Below are 13816 nucleotides of genomic sequence, written 5' to 3' on the forward strand. Positions count from 1 at the left end.
TAAACAGGAAAGTACTGCTCAGCAACTTTTAGAAACGCCATGTTGTACATCATAATAATAATAATAATAATAATAATAATAATAATAATAATAACAACAATAATAATAATAATAACAACAATAATAATAATAATAATAACTTTTTGAAAAACCTCACTGGCAAGGGAGTTTACCGATTCGCCATACAAAATGGATGTGGCCGAAAAATAGGGAAAACTCCTGAGAAACAATAATCCATCAGGTGATCGGAGAGGGGGAATGAACCCGCTTCTCCAAGGAAATGCTCGACTCTTTGTAAAGGAAAATGTCCAACAAAGATTTTATGAAACTTATAGCATCTATTTGGTACCCATATGCCACAGGCTAAGTGACTGGTGATCATACCTTTAAATTCTCCCTAGTTGTCTTGTTGAATACGTATTGAAAGTTAGAGGGTAAAGAAGATATTAGTCCAATCTGGTTGCAAGCTTTTTAGGTTGGTCGTTGGTCCTTCCAACAACGTTGACTGAGACATATGTCAAAAGTAGTCATAGAGTAGCTGCGTAACACGATCCTAGATCAGCGGGACTAAACTGATTGAGAGGTAAAACTACAATAGCGGATCTAGGGAGGGGCCCGGAGACCCCTATTTTTAGACTAAAATTTAGATATTTTGTCTCACGAAGAATGAGTAGCAAGTCGAGCGTTCGAGAGCGGGCCAACTATTTACCTGAAGGTCTGGATTCCGCCTCTGAGCTACAGGTTATAGATAAAACTGGAGGTGGTTTGGTCCGTAGTAATCACTTCAAATTTAAAAACTATTCGCTAAGTTGAAAGCATGGGTCAAAATATAAATTACACATTTCATAGGTCTATTTGTTTGACTTTAAAACAGTTTAAAAGAAGAACTGAACGTTGTCGAAGTGGTCAGTACATGAGAGGATGAATCCTCTCTTGGTCAAACCTCAGTATACTGTCTCGAACAGGACCATCCAAGCCACAAAATAGATGGTGGTCTCTGCCTGCACCCCACTTCCTCAACCTCAATAGATGGTGTCTTTACAATGCATAGCCACCCCTCTAAAATTTACAATAAGATTCAATCCTCACTTTTCTTGTTTACCTAGCAATGATGACCTTGCTAGCAGAATATTTCTCTTTCAACGCAAATTTTAAAGCCAATAAAACTTCTCAGTAAAAACCAGTGATAAACTGTGTTTGCAAGGACCACCGTGACAAAATAAAAGTACCGGATCCTGTAGTGAAGGATCTAATCAGCAAAAAAATTGTAAAGCAAATAATCTAAAAAAAGAGCAAGGCTGATTTCACGGTCAGGGAAGTATATTTTCCAATATTTCGAAAGGCACGGCCTTTCTTCTTCAGGGTATGTTTGAGACTGACCCTGTGGCAAGATACGTTAAAATTTTGTTTGTCATGTTCATGAGAAAGGGGGTGTCTTCGATACCCCCCGCCCCCCTTCGCTAGACAAGGTGGGTCCTCTTCGAATAAACTTGAAACTTATTATGGCCAGTTGCCTCAGGCTCCGTCCACAATAATCTCCATCAAATTGAAAACAGTGGTTTTGCCCCGGACGCACATCAAATGTTTTCCGTCTACACTATCCGTCCACATTATTTAATGCTCCATCACTTCCAGAAACGGTAAAAAGCACGGTGGGGAACCGTGCACAAATAGCTCTATTTTCACCGTCCGCGCTAAAACACCTAGCCCCCTTTAAACATTTATTCACTATAGAACCATTTTTGGTGGACGTAAATGCTGTGTAGTGCTGTGTTAACCCTAAGTTTCTTTTTGTATTTCAACAACCCTTGCCGAGATTTCCTTTTCAGGCATAGTCATAAACCGCACAAAAATACTTTAGCTTGAGTCACGAGTTTCTCGGGCCATCCTAAAATGCGCAGTATGTATGCGCAATAGCAAAAGGGGGGCACTGTCCTTAAATTATACCACACCCAAATGTCGTTTAGACAAGAAGCTATGTGTAACCTATACTCGTGCCGTAATTCTTCTTGCAAAACAACGGCGACATTGCACGGCACGTTGTTGAAAGCGTGCATCACCTCGCCCAGATCTAACGCATCCATGCACAAAAGATCGCGAAAGCAAGAACAGGAAAAACGGACCCGAAAAGTTGACTCTTTGCCGCACCGGCACGAGTAAAAATATTACAGAGAGAGAATATTGATCACGATGGACCTAAACAACATATAGACAGATCCTGGCCTTTCATTTAGCATGCAGAATATCAAGCCTCCAGTTCAGTAGTTAATCTCTTCAACTGAAAGCCACTGATAACAAAATAAATTAAGACTGCGCGTGGCCTGACGTCATCTCAGGTTGTTAATTGATGGAAGACGTTTTTTTCTGATATTGACTCTAATCTGTTTACTATGGAACTTTGCCACACTAAATGTTGGAAACCGCGGGGAAGTTTTCTTCGCGTGTCTTTCTTTTGAAGAAGGATGGGTTGTCACAAAAAGCTTTCAAGCTATAATCCTTTTTCATTACTGTTATAAGTTATTTCTTATTTAGAAACTTTGTTTGCGAGCAGGTTACTGTGAAAGCTGATAAGTATAAGAAGTATAAGAGACATGAAGAAGCCTCAGTTCTTGTTTAAGATTATTAAAGCGAATTAACACACAAGTGGGGATGAAGATCACACCGAGGGGCTGATAACAGAGATTTCCCGATAACCTGAAAGAATTCCGGCTTATTGAGAACAAAACCTATTTTATCACTGAGCGATTTGACTGCCAGACAAAGCAGGCAAAAGAGTTTTGGAGTAACTCTGAAAAAGATAGATTGGTAAGTACTGCTACAACTGACATGGACTTGCAAATAGCACGCCCTAGCAAAGTTACTTCGAACATGCGCTATAGCAAATCTGCAGATTAGAAACTTATCGTCGAATATTGAACCACGCACACTAAAGGGATAAAAATAAACAGCGCCATCTTTCTTCACCTCAATTCGTTGAGCAGAAACGTGCTAATTGTTTGCATTCTTAGAGATTTTCAAATAATGTTAAAGTAACTATTTCGAATCCTTAGTCATCCAGAATGTTAGAACACCGGGACTCGTACCGTACCTGGCAAGTGAACACCTTAATTTAAGGCCAGTCGATTCATCGGTTAGGTTGGCGATTCAAGATGCAAAGCTGACTCGCCAAAGGAAAATGGCATTTCCTATCTAAATTGAAAACAGCGTATTGCTTGCGTGATAAATGGCTTAGCTGACTTGATGATCTGTAAATTCTTCCGGATTTTCAAGAACTTCGACCTGATGATAAATTATACCTTAATTACTCCCTCCACATCATGCAAGTGAAAACAAATTGTTTGCTAAAGGTAGTTACTTCGAATCCTGTTTTCACACATCGAAGAGAACGAGCCTTTACAAATAAATCTCTCAAAACAATCGTCAAAAGAACTTTTCTTATTACTTTCTCGAAGCTGTGTAAACTGAATTACCATACGCGGAAAATATGCCAGCTGCTTTGCATTCGGGTTTTGCATGCATATTTCCAACTGAAGGGTTCAAAAAAAGCCTGGTTTTCGAATACTACAAAGTACAATATGACGTCAACGTGATTATGATGTGCTTATACCTATTGACAGCGTAATGTGAAAAACAAACGCAAATCCCATCCATAAAATCACTTCTTATACAATACAAATTGCGTTAGCAAACCTACAATTAAACATCACTTGTACGTACAATACAATAAAGCTAGTTTAATAGAAAACCAGTTTTCTCTCTCTCCCTCTTTCTAATTCTAAACACGCACCAGAGAATTTCGTAATCAGACAAGCACAAGATTCTTCATGTGGCATACCTAAAATTACGTTCAATCACTTCCGAGTAAGTTAGCAAGTTCCTCTCATAATGGTTGTTTGTCTGTCAAAAAGCATGTTAATTAGGTAAGCCAGCATTCTCTCGACCCTCATATAGTGATTAAAAGGCAAGCCATTTTCAAAACATTGGGGGTTCTAGCAAGCCTTGAATAACAATGATTCCATCTTAGTTTGGCGAGGAATTCGTTAACTCGGCGTCCAGTTCTTTCAAAGATACCTCGTTTCTAATACGATAGGCTACTGGATCTATACATGGAAGCAATAAAAACGCTTACCTGCGAGGCGCGATATCTTTTTCGAGAGCGTTTGATTCTATCCTTCTCAGTACTGTATAGCTCTTCAGCATCAACTCTGCGTGGTACTTCGCTGTAGTTAGAAGCTCTTAAATGCGAAGGTTTAAAATTGGTTACAGATGCTTCAGCTGTTTTTTGACCCCCCTTTCGCAAACGTCGGCTAAACTAAGTACTGTCAGAAGGGGATTTAATTAATTTCGCAGTATTTCCGTCTCCCACCTGTTTTATCTTAACTGCTTACTCACTTAATACTGCTATGAATTAGAACTCAAACCTTCCGTATGTCAAGACCTCCAAACGCACTATTTACATTCATTTCACCAATTCAAATCATCAAGTGTTGTGATGTGCAAACCTCCGAGAATTCCTCTTTCCATCGAAAAGTGGGCTTTACTTTTTTATGGGTCGAATTCAAGAGCAATGAGTCTCAAGGTTTCAGAATATAAAATTTGGCTTCCATTCGTCGAGGGCATGAGATGCGGGGGAAGGAGAACTCTCCAAATGAGACTAATAGGGATTCATGTTAAACATGCTTATGCGTCTTTGGAGGACTAATTCTGATTTCAGTTTCAAATTTCCATCATTAGGAGGTTTTTCTTTTTAATAGAATTTGTAAACATCAGGGCTACAGATCCCATGTTAATTCCTGTCTTAAGCCACACTCAAGAAAACGAGATCAGTTTGCTGACTTTGAGGGTACTAGTTGATCGTCAAAACTGTTGGCCAAAACCCTCCTAACCTCGGAAGCAAGCCGCTGTGAGCAGAATCGAATGTTTCTAAGCCGGACCAGCTGTGTGATGGTTATGAAATTATATCAAATACATGCGCCTCAACCGCAACATTTTCATCCCAGCTCTAATATTGTTCACAGGTTTACACTCAGGAATGCACTGGAAAAATGGAGAAAGCCCTTTCACTCCTCAGTAGGAGGTTCAAAATAAACTGTTCTATAAAATTCCCGCAAATCTCAAATGGAAAAAGGCTACAAAACACTGGAATAACAGTATTTGAATTGAATGCCATGATCACACAGTGAGCCTCGAATATCATCCAGATAATTTCCCGGGGAAGTATCACGAAAATTTGATGTCATTTCAAAACCCAGAAAGGTTTGTCTGACAACAGAAACAAAAAATTATTGTCTAGTTTTGTTATAAATTAACCCCCCAGTGCAATAAAACTGTCGATTAGTGCCTCTGGCTAGAGACAGAGTCGGCCGGTATGGATTGAAGCTTGAAAAATGCTAGGCTAATGTTTTTCAAGTTCTCGCTTAAATTTGCTTCCAAAATGAACTAGAACAGCCGGGATACGTGTTGTTCCTGTCAAGAATTGAGTTGATTTCTCTCCTCTCGTTGTTCTAGAATTATTTTGGAGCAAAGTGAAGGTCTTATTTCACCATTTTTAACAAAAGAGGTCAAAAACCCCATGATACTTCCCCTTAAGTTTGGGAGTGGAATGGGTAACCCTTTCACCCTTAAAAAAATTAGAACAATTAACAGTAATATCAGTAGCCTGCAGAGTTAGAAGTTGAAGCCGTAGCAGTAACATGAAGACCTAAAATCTGCCCCTATACTTTTATCTGATTCGCTCCTGCTCTAGTTGATGTGAAACAGCGGAAAAACGTGTCATAAGCCCTGGACTTAACAGTATATCTTGTAGCGATCTGCTCTCGGCGATAATGTAACTTAAATTTCCATAAACAGTCTACTTGTCTGTTTTTTTAACTCTAGCATTTGATAAATCCTATGCACAACATCCTTACCGGAACGGATACACTGGGATATTCATGTGTGTGTGTGTAGGTTCATAAGAATAGCCAGCATTAAGTTAACACGGAGAGAAATCGAGTCAACAGCACTGCAATGGGTGATTCTGCCTTAAATTTGTTACGTAATTTAAGGACGTTTTCTCGAAGAAACCACTGATGAAAAAGATGATCGCCAATGCGGGTTGCAACTTACAGTCATGAACTGGCAAGAGGTTGGCAATTAGATGTTTTTACAAAACCCTCTAAAGTTTCCTGAATTAATGTTAACAATACCAATTGACAGTCGATAACATCGATAGCCCCAGCTAATTAATTTGAGAAAGGTGAAATGAAAAGAAAAAAAAAATTTTATCAGTGGAATTTGACTCCGCTTATCGCTTCAGCAGATGTAATACAAACAATCTTCACTCAAAACTAAGCTTTTGATCACTGACGGATCAGCGAGGTCCTTGAGTATTTAAATTTATGATCCTTTTTTCTTAGATATTTAAAACTTATGGGTTTATTTTCAGTCCTTTAAAACATGTAAACATTAAGCTGTTCACGGATCAACAGAGTCCTCTAGTTTTAAATTTCATTGTGTTGTTCGCTACTTTCCAGGTCGTGGGATTTTCCAATTTCAGGTTAGGTTCTTCTACTGTAATTGAGTTAGCCCTTTACTGGTTAAAAATAGAAAACAGTTTTTCCTCGTTAACGAGTTCTTTCACAGTTATGTTGAGTGTATTACCAAAACCTCAAAGAGTGGTTCTATGTAGAATCTACAGAACAACGGACAATTGCAAGGTGCGGTCAATAAGCCATGGAAACTGTATCATATTTCTGTAGTTATATACGAAGAAACAAGGATTTCAACCAGTCAGCTTGCGCTTTATGTAAAGGCTATTTTCGAAATCGAATTAAACACAAGTGTGGCTTGCCTATAAAATCCTCTTTGTTTGTTTACGAAGCTGAAATTTCAACATTGGGATGTTGTCAGAAAATGCCTCGAGTTGGGCTAATAACTTCATCGAGAATAAACCGATCACTCAATCCAAATTTAACTGATGACGTTGCTGTTACTCCCGCTTCACCCCGCCCCTTAACAAGATGCCCTCTCCAGCGACCCGTAGCGGAGAGCATCTACACCCTTCCCTATCACCTGTTTCGGCCATATTACCTCTACGTATAACTAAGCTGAGAATTTTTAGAGCTGTGAAGAGAGTGAGGAGAAGAAAAGATGTACGTGCGTGGCAATGAAGAAGTGTGTTGATATACATTTACATTCCTGTAAATCCGAAAAATCAGCAGATTGTATGATATTTAGTAACGTCTCATCTACAAACGGTTTGGAAGAACATAAAGCGATTTAAAGCACATACTTTCTCATGAAGATTTTAGATTCCATTCAGTTACAGTACTTAGGAAAATATAAGGTTTGTATAAACAACAAATAATAAAGAAAGAAATCGATACCTTCCACATCAGCTGCTATTGTTTTTAGGGTTGGGGGTATTATTCTGTTGTTTGTTCTATTGTTTTCCAAAAGGGTTGCAAGCCAATCACGTGAGACCTTATGTGATGTTTTTGGGAATCCTTTACGGGGCTACGTGTGTAGTATTCTCTAAAATCACTCGACAATCTTGTGAAACGGGAGCGACGATTTTACAAATGATCGTAGCCAGATGAAAGCTTGAATGAATTTTGTTATAATCGAAAGATAAAAGTTTTCCGTATGAACAGTCCTAGCAGTATGCAGGATGAACCTAGTTTAATGGACCTAGTTTAATGAACCTAGTTTAATGGCTTTAGCCCCCACGAGTCTCCTGTAGCTCAGTGGTAGAGCATCCGATCTAGTAATCGGAAGGTCTTAGGTTCGACTCCTGATAGGAGCACGCCGATTTTTTCCGAGTATGCTGTGTCATTTACTGATTAATATATCATTCTCAGTTATGTAAGTAGTTTTATATCTTGGAAGTGGAATATATGAAACATATGTTTGAACTGCGGATTAAAGAAAGAATAAATGAGAGACCTCTACAGTTATGCACGGAACTTAAGCCTGAGTAGCGAAAACGCACCCTTAAAAGATCAGTTTTGAGCGTTCAAGCCTGAATTTTTTTTCAGGCTTTCGTTTCGCAGCTGCTTAAGGTTGTGTTCGATTGACCGTAATCCGGAATAAGAATAAGCGGAATAGTTGTTAGATTTCTTCTTTACGTAAATTTGGGAAGATATTTTTGCAAACGTTTGCAGACACATGATAATTTTAGGGCTATTTGTGCACTTCAGCAACTCCATAAACCTCTTACGAGAGATTTCTTGTCTTCATTGATTGTATTCCTTTTCCGGAATAGGATCAATCGAGCACACCCTCATTTGCGAACATACTTTGATGGTCTCTTGTTTATTCACTAGTTTTATCTTCATCCACCAGTCCACCAAAGCCTGCCAAAAATAACATACAAGCATCCGGCTCTTGTAAATGATTTTCGGGTTAAGCATGATCCTTGGCCAGCATTGTACACATGCCCAATACAAATAAAAACAAACCGAGAAAACAAAAAAAAGTAACAGCGTGAAACGACTTAGTACCTACCTTTTAATGGCGGTCGGCAAAACGTAAACTAGGCGTAAAAAAGAACGTAAAAGTAATTTGTTTATCCACGGAGTACCAGAGAGCTCTCTAGAAACTTGTTCAAAGGTGACTGTGCGTTTCAGGCCGAATTGGAATTTGGTAATGTTGGTTTTTGTGGAGGGACTGAAAACCGGAGATCGCGGAGAAAAACCCTCGAAGCAAGGACGGGAACCAACAACAAACTCAACCCACATATCAGTGGTGTCAACGCCAGGAATCGAACCCGGGCGACATTGGTGGGAAGCGAGTGCTCTCACCACTGCGATATCCTTGCCCCGGTGCATTCGGCAGAGAGTTTACATTTTCTCTGTTGATTTCTAGGAATCCTAATGGGGATATCACGAACAACCAACCAATAGAATTTGATGTGAAGTTAAGTAAACGTGGTTTAGTGTCTTGCTACTCACAACCGACTGAAAATGTGTGCAGACCCGTATCCGAGTCAAATTTGGTGCCCGAGTACATTGTTTCGACCTCAGCCTGCATGTGCGGGAGAGATTTTCTTACAAGCGAGCGCGAGGATTAAAAGATAGCTTCTGGAGAGAAGAAAAAGAAGAAGAAGAAGAAGAAGAAGAAGAAGAAGAAGAAGAAGAAGAAGAAGAAGAAGAAGAAGAAGATGAAGAAGAAGAAGAAGGAAAAAAAAAACCGTGAAGGGAGAGAGGAAAAAAAAAAAAAAAACGAGAGGCCGGAAACTATTTGTTTAACTGCTATTGTCTTATTTACCTTTATGTTAATTCAGAGCCTGCATTGTGTGAAAGTTTTTACACCCAGCGAACCATGTACGGACCAGAGCCCTTGCACTATAAGACAACTTTTGGAGGTAGTGTTCGTACCCGCGGCATCCCGCTTGACTGACATATTAACGACAAAAACATACGCGCCCATTGATACCCGTGCCTGATCACTCCCTAGGAACTGAAGTCTTATTGGGGCATAAGAGCAAGGCGTGTTTGGCACTCAATCAAGAGAACACTGATCTTCTGGTTTCCCATTTAAAACAGTGCCCCAGTTAAAGATCTCATTCCGCATGTACTCGGTGTATTGATGAGTACACCCCAATTTTGGCGGCACCGATTTTTGACAATTATTCTGCGGAATGGAGTCCTATAGATATAGCTATATGAATTCATAGCAAACTCGGTAATTCAGTTGAAGCCGTTTCTAGCCAAAAGTCGATTTCCTGTGAGCCTGAAGAAGGAACCTTTACAGAACTGTCAGTTTGCCATATCACTGCAACCTTATCAGACTTTACTCCCACGCACCAGGCAAAACGTCTCAGTTTCCCAGTTCATTGAATAATGGATTTCAATCCATTTTAAGATCTTTTTTTGCAAAAAAAAAAAATTCTCATTAACTAGCTTGTGATCAAGAATAAATTTTTTTAAAAAGAGGGGATAACCAAAGCGGCATGCTTGTTCAATGTTTTCGCTTTAATTTACTCTGGGCGTATAAAGATCGCCTTTTTCCGCTGCAGTTTAATTATATTAATTAGTCTCTATTGCACTTATCATAATGGAATAGCATATAATCTAGTTAGCATAAATGATAAATGAGCTGATTTTGAAATATTTCTTATTAAATGTCGTCGTCGATCCTTAGTTAATACACTCAATAGCTCTTCCTTCCGGACATAATTGGCTCTGGAAACCACACATTATAGGTCAACCGCTAAGGCTCTTCGAATGTGATTGGTTTAAATCGATCACGTGACATGATAATCTTCCATCCGCGCCGCGAGTTCGTAGAAACCGGTAACTATGTTTGGAAGGACCACCGCGTAAAAAAATAAAAGTACCGAGAACTCATCTGCGAAATATTCTCCCGTTCTTCGGCTTTTTTTAAATTCATTTAGAAAAATTTAGGAACTCAAGCTTTCGTCTGAGCCGTCAAATGGGTGAGCTGAAAATGCGAAATGCAAGATTCAATGATGTTCTCTTCGAAACAAAATTTTAGTGGTGACATCCGGCATTGGTAATTAATAAAGTGCTTCCGTTTCCGAACAATCGGCTAATAGTCTCCCTTGAAAATTGATATTCTTAAAACTAGAATATATGCTTTATTTCAAGAACGTCAAACGAAAAAGTTCCATAAATGGAGGGGTAGTTAATCATGTCTAATGTAGGAGGGGGGTGGGGGTAAGATCTTATACTTCCATTGTGCAGATATCTCCAAGATCTGTTTGGTGTCCAAATGTTACACAGATTGACCCAATATTGAGCGCGTAATGACTTCTTGTGCCATATGGCACTCTTGGGAGTGAGAGGGTTAAAGGATGTTTATAAATTTATAAATTTCGTGGATTAAATACTCAAATGTGACACTTCAAGTGGAAACTACTGAATGGTACTTTCCCGTAACGTGCTGGTATTCCTTCTGAGCCCCGACTATTAAAAACTCCAGTATTGTTACATCCACCGGCTAAACGCCATTTTAAAACATCACGCCATCATCATCTAACATGCTAAACGCTTTAGCAATGTTGGACAAACTAGTTTTGTTCATCAAAGTTCTACAGTCATGACTGAATGGCCATTCTCAGTAGTCTGATTGCTTGTCAACTCTCCGTTTTGCCTATTTATAGTTTGTCAGGTCGGACTTTTTAGTTCAGTCAAGCATATTAAAATACTTTAATTCAATTATGAGACTGTTTCCGTTTCACTTCCATTCCTAGCGTGCATATAGGGTGGCATTAAACTCAAAGTGTGTGCGAAATCCTCAGCTATGACCATTCAAATGAAAGCCATGAGTTCAGCGCTATCTTCCTCTCCTGCTCTCCGTTTCATAATATTTTTCGAGGAAAAAATTCATTCATCCAGTCTGAAATCTGCTCGCGCCATTACTCTTGAGAAAGAAAGGATTAATTCATAATTCTCTGTTAGTAAAACAGGGGCGTCAGATGTTCTTGTATTTGTAGCTGTCTACAGGCTTTTCAGCAGACATTCTGAAAACTAACTAAAAACAATCTTTTGTTTTCTTTGTTCCGTCCGTCTTTTTTTTTTTAAATAGTTGTGAAGTAAAATCTATACGACCTGTTCTGGTTGGCAAAAAAAAAAATACAAAATTACTGAAAAAACAACAAAAAAAAAGTGATAAAAACCGTAAAATCCTGTTCTCTGAAGATGACATTGTCATGAGCCAAATTAAGCGAAAATTCTTTTTCCGAGTGATTTAAGAAGGAGAGGATTTGAGAGCTACGTAGACACGATACCTTTATCTGTTTTTGTTGTGAAATGTTTTTTCTCTGTTTTTTTTTTTTTGTTTTCATCTTCATCTACCAATTTAGAAAGGTTTGTTGCATTGTTTTGTTGTTAAAGTACACATGAAAATTTCCGAACAAAGCAAAAAGAAGGAGAAAGAAAGATCAAGAAAGAGAAAAATGCACGTGGATGTTAGCCAAGAAAAATGACTGTTTTCCGGACTACGCATCTGTCAATGGTCCAAGATTTAGTTCCCGATAACGTAATTCCTTTTAAGTAAGTTATTTATAAAGTAAGAAAACCTGGTGTTTCGTGCAAAGTCAAGCAGCGCATGTCAGAAACAAGAATAAAATGAACTGGCTCGGTCCTCTACAAGTTGATACAAAATTTACAAAAGTCTATATGGCGAAGTCGGAGGAGCCTGACTGCATTAACACTCAACAAGGAGTTTTCGAAACTTCCCGTGATATTAAAACTAGCAAAGTTAAGTGAGAATATGTTCTTTTCACTCACGGGAACCTACACAATGTTGCACGATTTCGACAGTGACGAAAACCGTGAATGATCACATCAGAGAATTTATGTAAGTTGTCCGGCATGTCCGCTTACTATCCAGACTTCTTTTCAGTTTTTCCAGCTTTTTATTGGCCGACACGCAATTTAATGCGCACTTCGACAAGACTAAGTTGTGCAGCCTGATTTTAACAATTATGAAAAGTTCTTCCTTGTTTTAATGAGCACTCTCATCCGGCTTCTTAGTGAACTTAACGCTAGAGACACTTTGCTTCTGTTTTAGTTTTAAAACTCTTTCAACTTGTTGCCTGATTCTTCTCTTTCCGTTACTGAAGTGCATGACCGACTCTCGTGCGTTAACTAACCAATCGCTGCTATAATATTTACAGCTTACCTTTGTGTAGTATATTTCTCACTGTCTGGACCTCTTCAAAGCAGACGCACTCAATCTAAAGTTTCCCTCAATTTGCAGCTCCTCTGGAGGTTACGAACCACTCTGAACGCTTTCTACGTCTGATCCCCGCTGTCGGATTCATGACCGTAATATGACAAAAGGTATGAACTATGGACGCCTCAGCGCACGTACCACGCAGGATCGCGCAGATTATCGATAATACTCCCGATTAGACATTCCTCAGAATATTGATCTCAAGAGCTTCTTTACTGTTTTACACTGTAAATTCCATTTGGACGAGAATGAATTCTTTGTCGTATTGCCAGCCGTGTTAATTGGACTTCTGTATTTGACCCCGTTATAAATGCCGTTCGCGTTGCCCCACATGGACAGGGGTTTACCAGGGCGTGCACTGCCTTGATAGGGGCGGCGACCGATTGTTTATCTCGATAGCTATCTTTTTAATCTAATTAAAAACGAACAGAGATATGGATTTATATACCCCTGGTGATTAAGAAGGTTGACCTGCGTTCATGATAAGAGGTAATCTCACGACTCTCGTTAGAGACCAGAGTGTGTGTCCTGTTGAATTTTGTAGACTGATTCTATTTGCGTTAACAGGTTTAAGTTATTTTTGTGAAACCTTATTGAACGCGAAAGAGCCCGCGTGAAAAGGCCTTCGATGTTGATCGCCTTGATAAATTAATCTAAGATAAAATTCCAGTTTGTTCTCAGAGGATTTGTACTTGCCTGCTGTCTCCTTAGCATGCAGACAAATTGTTTTTGGCAACCAAGGCCAAGTTCGTGCCCAACTTTATCAGTTTATCAGTAATTAGTGCTAACTTCAACAGAACCCTGAATAGACCTGCAAATACCCAAAACAATTAATTATAGATTGACCTTTCAATAATGTGGAAATTCACATATATAAATACATGCATGCATTAATATTACAGGACACAAGCTCAGCTCACAATTGCGCAGTCGCAAAAATTTCCTGCTGTGATACATTAGTATATCAAAATTCTACTTCATTTTAAATTTAATAAGGCCTAGGTGTTTTTTTCTATTCTCTTCTTAACCGGGAATAGATTGAAACAGGATAGGCAGACACTAAAAAACCATGAGAATGTGAAACTCAGAATAGATTACCGTGTGAAAACTCACCAGTAAAATATATCATTTC

At 38.9% G+C, this 13816-nt stretch overlaps 1 protein-coding gene across 2 annotated transcripts in view; it reads right to left on the bottom strand.

Annotated features, from left to right (window-relative positions):
• Positions 1-12828, bottom strand: part of LOC146458504 (noggin-like) — a 28570-nt gene extending 15742 nt beyond the window's left edge. Inside the window, exon 1 of one of the 2 annotated variants that reach the window (XM_085091010.1) lies at positions 12631-12828. The gene's annotated coding sequence lies outside the window, so the exon portion shown is untranslated. Of the gene's footprint in view, positions 1-4129; positions 4153-12630 lie in introns of those variants that run through there. The other variant, XM_085091007.1, reaches the window with a different exon arrangement.
• Between the last annotated feature and the right edge of the window lie 988 nt (positions 12829-13816).

The sequence above is a fragment of the Pavona decussata genome, unplaced genomic scaffold, assembly GCF_977016875.1.
Source record: "Pavona decussata unplaced genomic scaffold, jaPavDecu1.1 SCAFFOLD_233, whole genome shotgun sequence".
In the NCBI taxonomy this organism is placed as follows: domain Eukaryota; kingdom Metazoa; phylum Cnidaria; class Anthozoa; order Scleractinia; family Agariciidae; genus Pavona; species Pavona decussata.